The sequence below is a fragment of the Lactuca virosa genome, chromosome 2, assembly GCF_052849685.1.
Source record: "Lactuca virosa cultivar CGN04683 chromosome 2, Lactuca_virosa_CGN04683_v6, whole genome shotgun sequence".
NCBI classification, from domain to species: Eukaryota; Viridiplantae; Streptophyta; class Magnoliopsida; order Asterales; family Asteraceae; genus Lactuca; species Lactuca virosa.
Window position 1 is genome coordinate 194,501,116 of NC_136427.1, and position 7,602 is coordinate 194,508,717.

The following is a 7,602-nucleotide window of genomic DNA, read 5'->3' on the forward strand; positions in this document are numbered from 1 at the left end:
CAAATCATATGCCGTCGTGCTGATAACAATTGAAAAAGAAGCTAACTTCTTGGTTCACTATTCCTGGTTCTCTCACTTATAGTCGACCTTATTGCAAAACTACTCAAGGGTGATTAACTTGTTGGCTCCATAATCGAAAATGATTAAACTTAACTACTAGATATCAGATGCAGCCGAAATTCAGTTCATGACACTGATTTTGAAGCAATTCCTTGAGACATTTCAACAAGCATTTGATGGGATACCATGTATAATCAGGTTTGGATGTTCTTACCTGTTGCAATCACTTCAAATGTAAACCAATTTGGTTCTGTCCATCCTAACTTCATCAGGTACTTCCAATGTTTTTCTCAATAAATTTGATATGAATTCGATTCAAGGGTTTAAGACCTGACAGTTGTGATCATGTATATAAACGAGACAGTGAACCTTTAAAGAAGAAAATAAACCAGGTTATCTTTTTTCTTTATAAAAAAGGGTAAAATATGAAGTAACAACTCATCATGAAAGGTAATTACCCCATATTATTTCTCACATTTAATACTTGCAGCTAAACAAAAATAATTGTATCTGGGAAACGAAGTGATAAGAGAAATGACGAAGTTCCTAAAAAAATGTGACTCTTTTTCTATAAAGGTGGGCTCGTCAAGCTTCAGTTCAGTTGTTGGTGGAATTAACATACTTGGTATGCCTTTTTTAGGAATGAATTATTATTTGTTAACACACTTTATAAAATGTAATTTGATTTTTGGTCATGGGCATATCGTTCAAAACACAATATTTGTCAATTTGGAAAGCATGTGGATGAAGGGTCACTGAATGAGCTTCTTGATAGTAGTTACAAGTGTCATGATTCCATTAAAGACAAGGAAAAGAGAAAAAAAAGTTCTAAATGGAAGTATTTTTCTATGAGCTAGAGAAGCCTTCTCAATTCGTCAACTTTAGAAGCCTGGTTAAACTAGTCAAAGCCCAAATGTGGCACCTATAGATGGTAAGCATAACCATAATGTTTCTTCTTACTTACCAAATGTTGTCATTTCTGGAGCTAACATGAATGATGAAAATAAAGGAGATGTAGAAAATCCATCTTCTTTTGAAAATGTAAGTCCAATTTTACTGTTTTTTTTATTCTAGTTTTGTATGGTTAAAGATAAAATTACAAATTTGGTCCCTGTAGTATACACATTTGTTTTTGTCACAAATTTTGCTTTATGGTTTCATTTTGTTGTAGTTTTGGTCTTTGTGTCGTGAAATCTAACTACTTAAGTATTAGTTTAAACGCCCATGGTTTCTATTTTTTTTTTAAATTAGGTGTCACCTACATTTTCTATCTTTTTATTATTAGTACAATTAAAAACAAATTTGTTAGTTTTATATGTTTAATAAAAATTTACAATTTATTTTTAAATAAGATTGCTAATGTAAAAGGTTATAAACTATTGAAATTAATTTGTGTATAAAAGAAAAAAATATAGTTTAATAATAAAAATGACTAAATTATGAATTTGGTGGTGTGCTTTCGGATTTGATCCAAGTGGAAAATGACCATTTAAAACTAACTATATCTTATATGTAATACATTAACATTAGTAAGGTGATTAAGAAACAAAATTATTTTTTAATGATGACAATTGGTCAATTATTACATGAAAGCGTTACTAATTAGTAATTACTTTATTTATTGGTTATTTAAGGTTGAGAATTCATGCACGGTTGTTACTAATCACACAAATATACTTAAATCATATGTGATTAAATACATATAATCACATGTGAGTAAATACATAACATTAACTATTAAACCGAAAATGCAAAATTGATTATTCTCCATATAAATCATATTTGATTAAATACACATAATCACATTGATTAAATACACTAGAACAACTAATGAATCAAGAACACAAAATAAATCTTGTACTCATAAATCATTTGTGAGTACATATAATAACATGTGATTAAACACATGAGACTAATTATTGAATCAAAAACACGAAAATAAATATACTTCAATAAATAATATGTGATTAAATACATACAATCACATGTGATTATATGTATCCAGACATATATGGTTTATGTGAACAATATTCATTTTCGCGCTCTCGGTTCAATAATTGTTATGTGTCCACTTTAATAATATGTGCTTAAATACATTTAATCACATGTGATTAAATGTACCTAATCACATATGATTTTATTTGGAAAAAACGAATCATATCCATATAAATTATATGTGATTAGATGCATATAATCATATGTGATTATATATACGAGAACAACTATTGAATCAATGACGCGAAAACAAATTTTGTCCATATGAATCATATATGATTAAATACATGCAATCATATGTGATTATATTTATCCACTCACATATGATTTATGTGGACAAGATTCATTATTGCGTTATCGATTTAATAATTGTTATTTGTCAATTTTAATCATAAGTTATCAAATACATCTAATCACATGTGATTATATGTATCTAATCACATATAATTTATATGGACAAAAAAGAATTTTGTCAATATAAATCATATGTAATTAGATATATATAATCACATGTGATTATATACACGAGAACAACTATTGAATCAAAAACACACAAAAAAAATCTTTTTCCAAATTAATCATATGTAATTAAATATTATATAATAATATATGATTATCTACCACCCACCATCCACCACCCACCGCCCACCATCGCCACCCACCAGCTACCACTACCCACCAAACACTACCAACAACCCAAAATTTGTTTTTCCATTCTCGATCCAATAATTTTTTCTGATGATTTAAATCATATGTGTTTTAAATCAAATGTGAATAAAAATGGGTGGTGGGTGCTTGGAGGTGGTTAGTGATAAGTGGTGGTGGGTGGTTGGGTAGTAGGTGTTTGGTTTAATCACATGTGATTATATGTATTTAATCACATATGATTATATATATGAGAATAATTATTGAATCGAAAACGCAAAAATTAATGTTGTTCTTATAAATCATACATGATTGGATACATATAATCTCATGTGATTATATGTATCTAATCAAATATGATTTATCTGGACAAGATTCATTTCCGCGTTCTCGATTCAATAACTGTTCATTGTACCTTTTCATCATAGGTGATTAAATAAATATAATCACATGTAATTATATGTATCTAATCATATATGATTTTATTTTCAAAAAAGAATATTGTCTATATAAATCATATGTTATTAGATATATAATCACATGTGATTATATACACTAAAAAAACAATTGAATCAAAGACGTGAAAACAAATCTTGTCCACATAAATCATATTTGATTAAATTTATATAATCACATGTGATTGAATACATGATACCATTAAATCGAAACCACGAAATATATATTGTCCACATAAATCATATTTGAATAAATATATATAATCACATATGATTATATGTATCCAATCACATATGATTTATGTGGAGAAGATTCATTACCACGTTCTCGATTCAATAATTGTTCTTTGTCAACATTAATCATATGTGATTAAATAAATTTAATCACATATGATTATATGTATATACTGACATATGATTTATATAGACAAAAAAGAATCGTATCTATATAAATTATATGTGATTATATACATATAATCACATATGATTTATGTGATAATTTGTATTCAAATACACGAGAGCAACTATTGAATCACATATGATTTATGTGGACAAGTTTCATTATTGCGTTCTCGATTCAATAACTGTTTTTTTTTTAACTTTAATCATATATGATTAAATACATCTAATCACATGTGATTATATGCATCTAATCACATATGATTTATGGGGACAATGTTTATTTTCTCATACTCGATTTACTAGTTTATCACGTGTATTTAATCACATGTGATTATATGTATTTAATCACGTACAAATCATATGTGATTCGATACATATAATCATATGTGATTCAATACATATAATAACATGTGATTATAAACACGAGAAAAACAATTGAATCAAAAAACAAAAACATAAAAACAAATATTTGTCCATATTAATCATATGTGATTAAATATTATATAATTAGGTATGATTATATACATGAGAAAAATTATTGAATGGAGAATATGAAAACAAATATTGTCTATATAAATCATATGCGATTAGATACATATAATCATATGCGATTATGTACATATAATCACATATGATTTATGTGATTATATGAATTTAATCACATATGGTGGTGGTGGTTGTATGGAGGCGGGGTCGGTGAGTGGTAGTGGTGTTTGTGGGTGGTAGTGGTGGTGGTGGTGGGTGGTGGTGATGGGAGTCGTAGGTGATAAATGGTTGGGCGGTGATGGTTGGTCAAGATGATGGGTGGTGGTGGTGGTTTGTGGGTGATGGTTGTGTGGTTAGTGGGTAGTTGGTGGTTGTCTTGTTGATTGGTAGGTGGTGGCGATGGTGGTGTTTATCACTCGGAATTCAGGTATGTTAACTTTTTTCCCTTGGGATAAGATTATTTTTGCAAAGGGGTCCCTCCGTACACTGGGCGTACATATGTGTACGCTTAGCGTACTGGGGTGTTCTGGATGCGGGCTAGTACCATGTACACTGGGCGTACTAAGGTGTACACGGGGTGTACGTGGCCTGAGACAAAACCCTACTCTTAGGGCTTGAGCCCTATTTAAGCTCACTTATGACATTTAGACCTCACTCTTATCAGCCTCCACTGCCTCTAAGCGTCCCTAAAAACCCTAAGTTGCCATTAGAAGTGATCTTTGAGCTTAAAGTGACAAAAGTAGCCCTTTTTGGTGTATTTGCAAGAAGGAGAAGGTGGTGAGCAAGTCTTGGACATGGTTGAGCTTCTAGATCCTGCATCTACTTCACATTGAGAAGCTTTTGGATGTAAAAAGTTCATACCTTGCTAATCCTTTTGCTAGGTTGAATTAGGGTTTGGTAGTGAGTTCATTTTTGGTCCATGGATCCTCTTTTGTGAGTTTGAGCAACTGCATAGGTTAGAAATGTTAGATCCAGGTCCTTTTGGCATGTTAGAAGCATGAAAGTGCTATCTTGATGGTTGATATGACACCATGCGTGTGATTATATTCTTAAAGTAAGTTTTAATGGACAAAATGGGTATTGGGCTCCCATGAAGCATGCAAAGGCATAAAGTTGCCAACTTTATGCCCTAGGACCTTTAAAATGACCAAGATCTATAATTCGACACAGTGGATTCATGGATTAAGCTCTTTATGGTGGATTATGCTTAGAAGACTTGTATGTTGGGCGTACTAGGATGTACGATGCACGTACTGTCTTAAGACCAAGTACGCTAAGCGTACCGATGGTGAACATTGCGCATACGTCCTCTGGGCGGATGGGGCGAGTTTTGTACTTTTGGGACTCTTCGGCTTTGACCCTTTAGGATAAGTGGGCCTAATTTTCTTTTGTGGGACTTGTGTGTCATGGAATGGACCTTTGGTGGCATTGTAGGGCCTTTTGGGCCTTATGGCCCGTTATTGCTTTTGGACCAAGGATTCTTGAGCCCATTAAAAGAGAAAGGCTTTGGGCCTTGTTTGAAGGGTTTGGACTTAGGATTTTAGGCCCATGATTGGGTTTGTGTCATAATTTTAATTAGGGTAATATGTATATATTCTGTGTGAGATTTCTGGATCGGTAGCCGAGAAGTATTATTTATCAGTAGACTGAGATGAGTCTTCTCACTATGTCTATAGGTCGAAGGCACCAATGTCGGCCCATTACTTGACATGTGGATTGATACTTATTTATGTATTTGATTGTGTGAAGACCCCGGGGTAGGCCATTGCACTTGTATGGAAGACCATAGGGGTAGCCCATAGCATGGAAGACTATGGGGGTAGCCCATGGCACTTGGATATCAGACCATGGGGATAGCCCATGGCATTCCAGGAAAAGACCATAGGGTAGCCCATGACAACTATGTGTATGTTGCATGGTATTCTGTGATTATATGTTATGTGATATTTTAGGAACGCACTAAGCTTTTTCTTACAGTTTGTATGGTGGTTTCAGGTACTTCTAGTACTAAAGGGAAGGGCCCGGCTTGATAGCGCAACATTCACTCTCCAACATTTTCCGCACTCATTGATTTGGATACCCTGATAATTTGACATGTTATGATGTAATGGATTTTTGGAAACAAACTATGATTGTAATTCCTACTTTTTAAAATGAAAAATTTTATCTGGTTTTCAGGCTGTTACAAGTTGGTATCAGAGACTTGGTTCGAGGGATTCGGGAACGCCCTCAAGTGTGTCAGAACTCAAACTGAGGAAACGATAACCTTTTCAAAAGAAAAAAAAATCGTAAGTGTTTTATAAAAAAGGGTTTTCTTATGTAAAAGGGAGATTAAAGTGAATGCAATCGGCCGAGCTCAAGTAAATGTTTACCAAAATTAATCATGTTTATGTATTGCAACTAGTATGTTGATATGAGAAGTGTATGCTAGTGTAGGGATAAGGATACCTTCAAGGATTATCTGATAAATTGCTTGTTCTATGTGATGCCTTATAGCCTAGGAAAGTGTGATGCCATATATTCTTGAAATCAATATTGAATCTGTTATTGCTAAGTGTATGCATTCAGAGTTATATATGCTTAGGATTGCATAACCCTAGAATGATGGATTCTGCCTCATTTCATGTTCCTTGTTTGGTTGTGGACATAGGGTAGAAACTTTATTTGACAGTCTATGTGATCCTATTTGTGTATAAATTGAATGCATAAGGCAACCTGCGGTGTTGATTGAGGTTTCTGGTTAGATGAGGATTGAGAAATCCTAGAAGAGTCTAGGATGTATATGTGCTATGTTATATGATCTATGTATCCGAGTATAGTTGGGTAAATTAGAGGTATCAGGTATGACCTTGAGGAAGGTACATGTAGGTGTGGAAGGTAGTATTGGGCCCGTACTACTGGAAGCAGAGGACATGTACCCGAGACAATAGCAGACCTGGGGACTCTAAAGAATCCGGTGAGGCGTAATCCCTTCGAACTTCCTTATCAATTGTTTTCATGTTGTATTTTAAGTTTGAGGATGGTGATGGCTACACGCGGAGGTTCTGGTTCGGGATCGAGTTCTGGTTCAGGTTCGGGTTCTGATGCGGAACCAACTGATGAGAGGCTGCATGAGCTTATCACAGCGAGGTTACGCGCGACAGCCTTGACGCTACCCCGATGATTTTTTGTATCGTAAAGGAGGGGATTATGGAGATCATGGAGGAGCGGCTAAGATCTTTTCGAGCCGAGATTGTTGCGGGCCAGATTGGGACTCAAACTCCTTCATTCCGGGAGTTCAAGGCGTGCGGAGCGCCTGAGTTCTTTGGGGATAAGAACACCATCGCTAGTCGCCGTTGGATTGCTGACATGGAGAATGCTTAGCACACGAGCTTTTGCCCTGAGGCAGAAAAGGTGCGATTCGCGTCCTGTATGTTGAGGGGTCGGGCACGGGACTGGTGGGAGGAGGTTACCCATATGGTAGGGATGACGGGTGTGACACTGATTACATGGGAAGATTTTATGTGGAGGTTTTATCGGGAGTTTGCACCAGATATTAAGGTGTAGCAGCTGGTGAGGG